We start from the raw sequence: 11,436 nt of genomic DNA, 5'->3' as shown, positions 1-11,436 counted from the left end.
AACCAATTCCTAATAGAAATCCAGATTTTGAAGCTCGCTCGAGCAAAGCTTCTCTCGCTCGAGCGAGAACCTTAACTCGTGTAATTTCCACTAGTGCCTTGGCTCAAGCGAGCAATCGACTCTTTCAGGTTTTTGTGTGGACGCAATCCTTCACTCGAGCGAGACCTCCTTGGCTCGAGCGAGAAAGCCTCGGCTCGAGCGAGCACTCCTTGACTCGAGCGAGCAAGGGCGGACATGTAATTTTGAATGCAATTTTGCATTTTGCTTCGGCCCGCAAGCTGATCGGGCAGCTCGACCCCCGTCATAATCAGCGAAGTGGCAATCTTGAAAGCATTAACATCACAAACTTCTTTGCAAGGCATAATTCGGGTTGGATTCGCATCTAAACACTCATAGTCTCGCTGAAATAAAATGTGTGAAAACAAATACAACTGAAAGGAGTTTTGTCAAACGGGGTTGCCAAGAATAAAAACCTAACAAGAGGAAAAAAAAAGGTTTTAATAGTGACGATGAATGAATAATGACAAGCCGGTTGTTATTATTATTTTCAAAGAAACTTGCTTGAGAAATTTTAGTCAATTAAAGCTCAAAATCATATGAATTAACATATGGATTTGGGTTAAAGTTGTATCGAAAAAATGTATGTGTTTACTATATATATATATAACCAACATTAGCCTCTCAACAAATATTGTGAGAAGTATAATTGAAAGAAAAAAACAAAAAAACATATATATCAAAAATGGGTGAGATCTCCTCCTTTTCCCCGCCGCAAAGAAACTATTGTTGGTATATTTTTCCCTTCTTATTTGTGAATGGAGAATTATACTGTATTGCTTTTTCTATGATGACTAGTTTCATTTTTGTGTCACTTCACTTTTTGTTTTCTTTGGGTTTGCAATGTCCGGAAGCCTTTCTCAAATAATTTCTCGTTCTTGTTTTTTTGGTGTCGATTCTTCACTTGTTCCGAAGAGTGAGGGGTCAGGTCCGGAGTGGCCAGGGATCGAACCAAAAATTTCTGGGCTGCTAGGCCAGGGCCGCACGTGCGGGGGGTGAGACCGCACATACGGGGAGAGGTGAAGTTCTGAGGCTTGCACACTGCCTAAAAGGAACATGCAAACTGAGGTGCGAGGTACCACCGCACGTGCGGGGATGAGGGTCGCACGTGCGGGGAAAGGCGCTCCACACATGCGGGGTTGGGCACCACACGTGCGGCACTCTGGGCAGTCCGAATCTCTGTTTTTTTCTCTCTTTTTGGTCGTGTGTGTATCACTTTTTAGGCACTTCCCCCTCACTCTAAACCCTATTTTTCTCCTTATTCTCTCTAGAAAACCTCCTCAAACACTAAAACTCTTTGATTTTGCAATCCCTTGGATCTAGATTCATCATCATCATCATCATCATCATCATCATTATCTCTCTCTCTCAAGCTTTGGAGATCAAAAGCTAGAGCTTCACTTGGTGTGGTGGAAATCAAAGCTCTCTTATCTTGAATTTCTAGGGTTTCCTCTCTTTTCTTCATCAATCCTTGAGGTAGGGATTTCTTGAGTTATATATACATGTTTCGCCATATTAATGTTGATTTAAAAGCTCTCTTGAAGTCTTATGTTGATTTCTATTTTGAGACCTAAAATGTAGAGAGATTTAGGAGTGGGTTCAAAATCCCAACTCTTTTGTTAATCCTAGGGGTTTTTTCCTTTTTTAAACTCAAGGAAAATGATTTTGAAAGGGGTTTCACTAAGGAAATGGGAAATGTTTTTCACTGTATATACTTTGTAAGAAATTCTCTACTGGGCTTTATGTTCACCCCTATGGGATTTGGTGCAGGTAAAGATGTGGTGGTCCCGTTGAGTTGTGAAGAGTGGACAACTCTATTTGTTGTATTTATTTTACTAGCCAAGGGCTGAAAGTGCATGGGTCCGAGAGACCATTTTGTGTAACCGAGCTTATGCCTTGGAAGATGTAAGCCCTTAAGGGCACTTTAATTACTTGAGACTAGATGCTTCACATGCTATGGATTCATGTGTTTTTAATACCATTGAATGTATATCCGCATGTGAACTTTTGTGTAAGCTCATTCATTAATCATGCAAAGATGGAAGAATTGTTGTCTTTATTTGGCGAATGTTAGTTGATGTGGTTGTTTTATGTTGGATTATTTCGGGGCGTTACATTTTCAGTATTTGTGACTTGTGTCGACCCATTAAACATTTGAACCTTTTCAAGGCTACTGCTGTGATTGGCATGAGTGTGCAAGTCAAGACCATGTTATTTCTTTTTTGTATTGTTCACCGTCATTGATTAAGGCAATGACATTTTATTTTGAGAGTTGGAAAATAAGCATTTATTCTTAGTGATATATACATTTCTCTCCATATTCTCTGTCTGATTTAATAAAGTTGTTTAATGTTTCATGTCCACTTGCTAAATGGCCTATTGACAACTACTTCTTCTATTTCAAATTGTTTGCCTATTTAATTGTATAGCATAAGAAGATAAATAGGGTTTTTTTTTTTTTGGTGAATAAGATTGATTTTGGGGGCTTTATTTTGTTTCCAAAATTGGGGGCCCAAGACAGTTGCTTAGGATGACTTAATATTGGGAAAATTGTAAATCAGTAGATCTCTTCAAAATAAATGTAAATTCATAAAGATAGTTTTTGAGTACTTCTAAATTTAATGAAAAAAATATGTGAAGATTGTGTAGACACCCCATTTTTGACCGTCCTCAAGACTTGGACGTCATCGTTTGAACACTCGATGATCATCCATGCTCGTGTTCGTTTTGAGTTTCTGAAGGTCTCGGCTGTGCGCCTTGCCTTGGAGCCTCTCAACTTGTCTGTTTTGTGCTTGGTTGTGGACCAAGGGCTTGTGGTTTTGTTTCTGAGGGAAGGGGGTGGCCTTTTGGCCAGCCCTCACACCCATCGGCCAGGCCCCTTGCCCATCAGCCATGAACTCTTTCCATCGGCCATCAGTGTTGGCCGATCGGCACCTTTGATGGCCGGTCGGCACCTTTAATGGCCGGTCGGCCATGTTTGTTGGCCGAGGCCTTTTTCTTTGCTTTTTCAGATATTTCTGTGCCAGCTGTGCCAGCTGGTGAGCACATAATTCATCCTCCATACACGTGTATGGAGGGATTGAACCAAGCCTCTAGCTTGTTCAACAAGCTTGAGACTTGGATTTCTATAAGAGGGGTGGTCTCTCTCCCTTTCCAGGGTCGGAAAATTTGCATAGAGATATACATATCCCTCTCTCTCTATATTTCTCCCTCTCTATATTTGTGTTGTTTGTGCCTTAAAGTGGTTTTTCTTCACGCTTTTGCTCACAAACACCTAGTGAAACACCTTCACTATTGAGCTGAGGTTCTTGGAGGTTGCATTTGAGTGGTTTTGGTTTGATTTTTGCCTCTGAAGTTGCTGTTCTAAAGTTGTTCTTCAAGGGTGAGTCTTTATCCTCCTTAAAGCTTTGTTGTAGTTGCTTATTTAGCCATCTTTGCATGCTTCTTTTGGCTTAATTTTCAACTGTAAAAAGATTCATTTTCAAGTGCTTAAAGTGTTTGTTTGAGGCCTCTTTGGTGTTGGGGGTGGTCTACCCCCCTTTGTGCCTTATTTTGCCTTGTTTTGAGCCATCTCTTTAGGCCTTCGAGATCATCTTCTCTTGGCCTTTTAGCCACTGAAATCCAGTGGATTTTCAGTGGTAGAAAGTGTGTTTTGAGGCCCCAAATAGGTAGGGGTTGTCCCCCCTCCTCTTCTCTTGTGTGCTTGTGTTGATGGCTCACCAAGTTAGCATGTTTTTCTACCTCTTTGAGGCTCCATCTTAGTATGTCTTAGGCCAGATTTTAGCATGACATAACACTGTTTTGCGTTGGTTTGGTTACTTCTTGCATGCTTCTTGCACTTGTAGTGAAATTCCACTCACTAGCCTAACATGCATCATACTTTGGACCATCATTCTAGCATGTTTTTGGCTCTACTCCAGCAAGCTTTTACTCATGTTTTTCCATGCTTAAGCTCTGTTTTAAGTTGTTTTGGTCATGCATGCCTTGTTTTGTATAGCCATAGTGCAATATTGCTCACTAGCTTTGAGTTTCCAAGTTTTTAGCATGCATTGCTTGGGCTATTTGCATGATTTAGCATCACTTGATATATGATTTCAGTGCACAAAGTGTGGTCATACTGTCCCATGCTTCACTCTTTCAATGCTTTTGGAGGGTTATGCTTTATGCTTCACTTATGAGCCAATTGGCATACATGCTTGTCTAGGCTTTTGAGCTCCCATCCCAACATGTTTTGGGCTTTGTTTTGACCTAATTGAGCTTTGTCTATGGGTGGTTCAATCATTTGTACCATGTATTGCATACCTCTTGTGTAGTCCCCTTTAGTAGCCTTGTACCTTAGGCCCTCTTGCATGCTATACTTGTGTTGTTTGAGTGATTTGGCATCATTTCACACATGATTTTAGTGCATATAGTGTAGCTACACTCTCACATTTGTCACTTCTTCATCATGTTTGAGAGTTGCGCTCTTATGCCTAGTTGATGAGCCATTATATGAGCATGCATATCTTGCCTTTTTGTGCCTAAGTTTTGGGGTGTTGGCCACTGTTTTGGCATGATTTAGGTCTGTCCATATGTAGTTTAAGTCCATTGAGCATTGTATTGCATGCCTCTTCCATGATGCTCTTTACTTGCTTTGATGCTTTAGCCTTCGAACATGCCATGCGTGCATTAGTCACATGATAGGGTCTTGTGCATGCCATTAGCATTGATAGGTTGATCATGTTGTATGTGTTGCATTGTGTTTGGATCGAGCGTTGATCCAAACACAAGGAATGTGGCACGTTTCGTACTTGAAGTGATGAAATGTGTTGCGTTTCTTGGTCGCCGACCCTCTTGATCAATCATGATAGAGGTTAAGGCTCTTATGTGTTGTTTGTGCATTCATCAACATTGTGCAAGCTTGACTCTTTGGCCATCATGCATTGAGATGCGTGATTGATGGCTCGAGAGTCGAGCACTACACTCCTTTGAGCTTGAGACATGATAAGGCATGTGGTTGCACACACATTTCCTTGCAAATACACTGCCATGCCTCTGTTTGTGCTCTATTGCAGCAAAAGAAGAAATTGCAAGAAGCAGTGGCCGACCGGCCATCAAAGCTGCCGACCGACCACCAAGTCTGCTCATCGGCTATCAAAAGTGGCCGATGACCATCAACTTTGGCCGATAGCTATCCCTCTTGGCCGACCATCTCTCAACATGTTCCCAAGGTGGGTCAGAAGCATCATGGGTTGGCACAATTTTTAGAAGTCTAAAAGAGTGCAAATATAGGCATCATGAGGCACGGTAGTGGATTTCCGAGCGAAGCCGACCGAGCATGCATATCCCCCTTGCTTCCCGAGGCCATTTGTTTAAGTTGCTTAGCTAAACTAGTTTATTAGCTTAGTTATTTTGTAATTAATTAGTTAATGTGTTAGCTAATTTAATTCATTATTGTAATTTCTTAATTAGCTTAGCATAGCTAGTTTTCAATTCGGTTGTGTAATAATTAGTTTAATTAGATTATTAGATTAGTTATTTAGCTTAGCTTAGAGTAGCTTAGCTTTCATTCGGACCCTCCGTCGAGAGGGAAAATGTTGTAATAAGTGTGCGTGTGTGTGATGCATGTCTTCCAACCCCACGTCTTTCTCCCTTTTACTTATCCGCTTTTGATGGTTAGTTTAGGGCATGTTTCAATTAGCATACTTATGCTTGCATGCGTGCATCATTCATTTTGCCTTGCATGCACCGGGCTCGGCGCATTATCCAAACTGGATTGTATTTCAATACCTATTTGAATACATGTATCAATTGTTGCATTCATATGCCATCTTAGATAGCTGAGCCTACTTAGTTGCATTTTGCATGCGTTGCATTAGGCATTTCAAACATAGCTAGGATCATGCATTGATTACTAACTAGCTTATGTTTTGGCTTGGAGTACACTGTGAGTGTTTACAGTTTAGCATACTGCATGAGATGTGTATGTTGCCATGTTAGCATGCTTACCATGAGGCTATTTGCTTACTTACTTAACTGCATGAATGCCTGTGGATGAAGGCTTCATTGCTTGAATTGGAACAATTCATCAAAATGTGAGTTTTAAGCCCACTTCAGAGTGGCAAATCATGTTTTCTAAGCCCACTTGAGGGTGGCAAATCCGCATCTTAGCCTACTTGCGAGAAGCACTTCCAGACCATATGAGATGTTTTGTTCCGAGTTGAGTGATTTAGTCTAGTGTGCTATGCGCATCACATAGTAAGCTAGCTAATAAACCAGAATAAGAACGCATGTGTTTTCAAAAACAACATATCATGTTAGTAGAGGCCGATCCTTTGATCGGGCGAGCGGGGGTGCTCATTGCATGACCTTCCCCTCTCATACCTAAGTTCCTGAGCCGAGGCAACTTTGGTGATGACAGACACGTGGCCTTAGGCACGAGTCAGGGTTTCCTAAATTTCCCAAAACAAAATATTTAGGTGGCGACTCTGAAATCTGGCGAAGCAGTCCATGTTTGGCGCTTTTTGATTAAAATTGATTTTCCAAAACGATTTGCCGGATTTGGACTCTTTGGTGATTTATTAGTCTTACATTGCACTTTGTGAGATTAGATTCAGAACCGTGACAGGAGTCCGAACTGTAGTAGCTATGAACTACAATTCACGCCCTCGCGCGCGGAGCGGAGTTCAGGCGGTCTACAGATTGGAGATGCTTTAATGCATTAATATTAGGTTGAAAATGTAAGATTAATTACATTTGCTTGTACATTTAGCACATGTTTAATTAGCAAGATTAATGATGAGGAGATTAATAATTCATAGAGTTAGTGTAAGATTGGTTATTCAACTGAATTAATAAAATAAATAATTTTCTCTTGTTCACTTTGTTTTGCAATAGATATGAAAATATATAATTCAAATTATATATTTGTATTACATTATTAGTTGTATGATGGAAAATTCATCAATTTAATTAGATAGAATGTTTATCAGGATCTAATCCTAAGAATAAAAATTACAGCCAAACAATTGATTGTGAATCTCATATTAATTAGTTGGAATTAAGTTTATAAAAATACATAAAAAGTTTTCATTACATTATTTTATTTTATTTTTTTGATAAAGTGAAAGCAAAATAATCTTATTATAGTTTTTCCACCTCCCATATAGAAATCCCATCCTTTGGGTTGATGTTACCTTTCACAATTAAACACGAATTAGGCAAACAATTTGAAACGGAAGAGGTAGTTGTCAATAGACCATCTACCAAGTGGACACAAAACATTAAACAACTTTATTAAATCGGACAAACAATATGGAGAGAAATGTATATATCATTAAGAATAAATGCTTATTTTCCAACTCTCAAAATAAAATGTCATTGCCTTAATCAATGACGGTGAACAATACAAAAAAGAAATGACATGGTCTTGACTTGCACAATGATGCCAATCACAGTAGTAGCCTTGAGAAAGCTCAAATGTTTAACGGGTCGACACAAGTCACAAATACTAAAAAAACAATATAGTATAATTCTGCAATCACAAACAAGAAGGGAAAAATATACCAACAATAGTTTCTTTGCGGCGGGGAAAAGGCGGAGATCTCACCCAATTTTGATATATATGTTTTTTTGTTTCTTGCTTTCAATTATACTTCTCACAATATTTGTTGAGAGGCTAATGTTTGTGATTACCGGGTGTATTTACTTGCTCCGTTCTCTTTTGTTCTTCATTGGGTTGTATGGTCCAGAAGTTTTGGTTCTTAAACAAAAAATTTTGTTCTTGTTTGTTCGGGGTTGAGTTTCACTTGTTCCGGAGAGTGCGAGGTCAGGTCCGAAGTGCCCGGCGATCAAACCAAAAAATTCTGGGATGTTGGGCCAGGGCTGCACGTGTGGGGTGGGGCCGCATGTGCGGGGGGTGAAGCCGCACGTGTGGAGAGAGGTGAGTTTCAGAGAGTTGCACACTGCCTAAATTGCAGGTGCGGAGGGGAAGGTGTAGAGGCAGCCGCACGTGCGGGGATCAGGGCCACACGTGCGGGGGCAAGTGCCGCACGCGCGGTCAGCCTGAGTTTGAGAAGGCTCTATTTTTCTTCTCTTTTTAGGCTATGTATATCATTTTTCTTGTGTCTCTTTCTGTCTAAAAATACATTGTTCTCCCCTCTCTCTATGTTTCTACCTCAAAACAAGATCGAAACCCTTGATCTACTCCCATCCATTTGAGATTCAATCTTAGCTCCTTCATCAAAGATTGAAAACTCCTCAAGAACTACATTGTGTACGGTGGAGATTGAGTTTGGGCATCTTGGCAATCTAGGGCTTCATCTTCTTTTCTTCATCAAACCTTGAGGTAGGACCTTTCTTGAGTTATATATACATGTTTTGCAAGATTAAATGTTGATTTTTTGTTCCTCCTGAATTTATTTTGAGAGTTTAGTTTGTGGCTCAAGAGTGTAGAGATTTTTCAAAAGAGGGTTTAAAATTTCAAATATTTCTAAGTTGATCCTTGAGGGCTTCATTTTTATTAATCTAAGAAAGATGTTTTGATGAGGTTTCACCAAGAAAATGGGGAGATGTTTTGGTTTTGATAAAGAACCCTAGAAATTTGGGGGTTTTGGAACATATGGGAAAAACCTATGGATTTTCTTTCTTTCTTGTGTTCAATGAATGATGGAGTGTAGATTTCATCATATGGTTTGCAAAATGACAATCCTCTTGATGTATGAGGATTGAGAAATTATTTTCAAAACTATTGTTAAATGCATTAACATGTATAGTTGTGAGATGATAATTGTTGAGCACCTTGGATTATGGGAATTGAAATCTTGGAAATTGATGTTTGAAAAAAATTACGTATAGTCTTGAAGTGACTAAATGCTAAGAATTGTGCTTGACGAGAAGTTATTGCTATGTGTTGATAACATCGGTTGAGCATATGGTTATTTTTGTGAAATGGCATTGGAGGGAGGAAAGATGGAGAAATGTCATGAGATGTTACTTATTGCATCATATTCTCATTAATTATTTATCATTATTGCGCATCTTGAATTGAATTGGAAACATTTACTTTGAGAAAAGATTATATTGTAATGAGAACTATGGAAATGTTGAAGGGGTAAATACGTTGGTAAGTCCGGATACGAGGTGTAGATGAAATTGATAAGTTATCCTGAGTGTCCGAGGTGAAAGACTGAAAACACGTGGAAGGAGGTACCACTTCCCTTCTGGTTAGCAACCGGTAAAGTGGGGTTATTGGTAGTGCTTGTTGAGCCTACTTGCAGACACCAATCTAGGGATTACCTGAGTCGTATTTACCGCCCCTAATGATTAAAATCGGAAATTTGAAATTGATGAGATTGCAAGATGTTACAAAAAACATGATGGTTTTCAAGAAGAGCGTGAAATGAGATCATCTTGAAATGGCATTTGCATGGCATTTGCATTTGCATTAAATGTTGGAAAATTTGCATAACTGTATATACTTTGTAAGGATTTCTCTGCTGGGCTTTATGCTCACCCCTATGGGATTTGGTGCAAGTAAAGATGTGGTGGTCTCGCCGAGTTGAGGGCATGGACAAGTTTTTGTAAAGAGTAGATGACTCTATTTTGTTGTATATATTTTGCTAGCCAAGAGCTATTCATGTATGGGTCCAAGAGGCCATTTTTGTGTAACCAGGCTTAAGCCTTGGAAGTTGTAAGCCCATAGGGGCATTTTATTCACCTTTGAGATTTGATGCTTCACATGCTATGTCACGCCCTCAAAATAAACCCATTATATATATATATCATTGACATGCAATATTTAAAGAAAATAATTTATTAATTCATTCATCAGAATATTACTAAATAAAAACATTACATGTAACATCAAACTAAATGCCCTACGGGCTAACATCTTTCCAAGCCAACACTTGGACACAAAAATATGAGTTTTAACTCAAATACAATTAAAGCCCTAGGCTTGAATGCTTACATGTACTAACAAATAAAAACAATTAACTAAAGACAGTCTTCACAATCCAAAAGCCAAATCCTCCCAAGCTAAGTCCTTGGAGGTAGCTTATCACCTGAACCTGAAAATGATGTTCCCATAAAGGGTGAGCCACAGCCCAGTAGAAAAATACTAAACCAAATATAAGCATTGAATAAAGCTATAGCATTCAATAGATGGTTAACCAAGATAATCAATTATAACTTAATACAGTCTCATGACATTAATGTCTATGACATGTTTCAATTCCCATTATTATCAATATGGCTCAGAACCTAGCCAAACTTACAACAGTGAACTATATAACATATTCACATTACTTTCAATATCACATTACTTCCAATGTCAACAACACAGATGAAACTCAGGCTCAAATCAAAACACTTCATACTTCCCGTTTGATACACATTGTAGTGCTGTATCAATAACATGTAAAAAACACTTCAATATAATAAGCACACATAATAGTGATGCTAATGGAGTCCATCCCCTATCTCCTCCCAAACAAAATCCGGTTTAGAGGTCCATCCCCTATCTTCCCCTAAACCGTGGAGTACATCCCCTATCTCCTCCCAAACAATATGCATATGCAATGCTCAATCAATACATGTATTTTCTGTATTAATTCAATAGTCTAAATTTATGACTTAAACAAATTGATTAGTTTCAATTTTCCCTAATCCACATGCAATCTCTACAACAAACACGACTATCCTCCACCGATAGCCCAAAACAGTTATTTCTAGACTGGAAATAAATATATCAACAATTCAATAGGCGAGTGATTTAAATTATCCAACTACACCATTTAATCAATGAATTCCTTAATTCCATGAATTTAACCAAATGCCCCAATTTCCTTAAATTAATTATACAAATTAATTTATTAATACAACTAGGGTTTTTCCCAAAATTACCAAAGTACTCCCAAAATATCAAAATACCAAAAGTTAGAACAAAACTTATAAGATGGAGTAGGAAATCCCTACCTCTAAGAAAATAACCCGAATGGAGAAGACGGAGATGAAGACCCAAATTCCAAAGTGCTCCAAACCACCAAACTTTCAGATTAAATGGAAGCCCTCGACTCACTCTACCTTTTTAATAAAGGATCCGGGGTAGAAACACACTCTAAATAGATCAAACCTAAGAGAGAAGGTGGGTAGAGAGAGAGAGAAGTCGGTTCTAGGGTTTTAGAATCAAAAGGGAGATGAAAAATGATCCAGAAAGTCGGATCTCGGATTTTTATAACAGTCGCCCCGCTCGAGCGCCACTCACAGACTCCCGTTCGAGCGGCCAAACTCCCGCTCGAGCAGCGAATGCACACTCCCAGAAGTTTTTGCAGACAGGTCCCCGCTCGAGCTCCCAACTTCCCGCTCGAGCGTCACTCACAACCTCCCGCTCGAGCGGCC

This window comes from Camellia sinensis, chromosome 12 (genome assembly GCF_055761805.1).
Source record: "Camellia sinensis isolate YWXY chromosome 12, ASM5576180v1, whole genome shotgun sequence".
Taxonomy (NCBI): Eukaryota; Viridiplantae; Streptophyta; class Magnoliopsida; order Ericales; family Theaceae; genus Camellia; species Camellia sinensis.
This window is presented reverse-complemented; position numbering follows the sequence as displayed.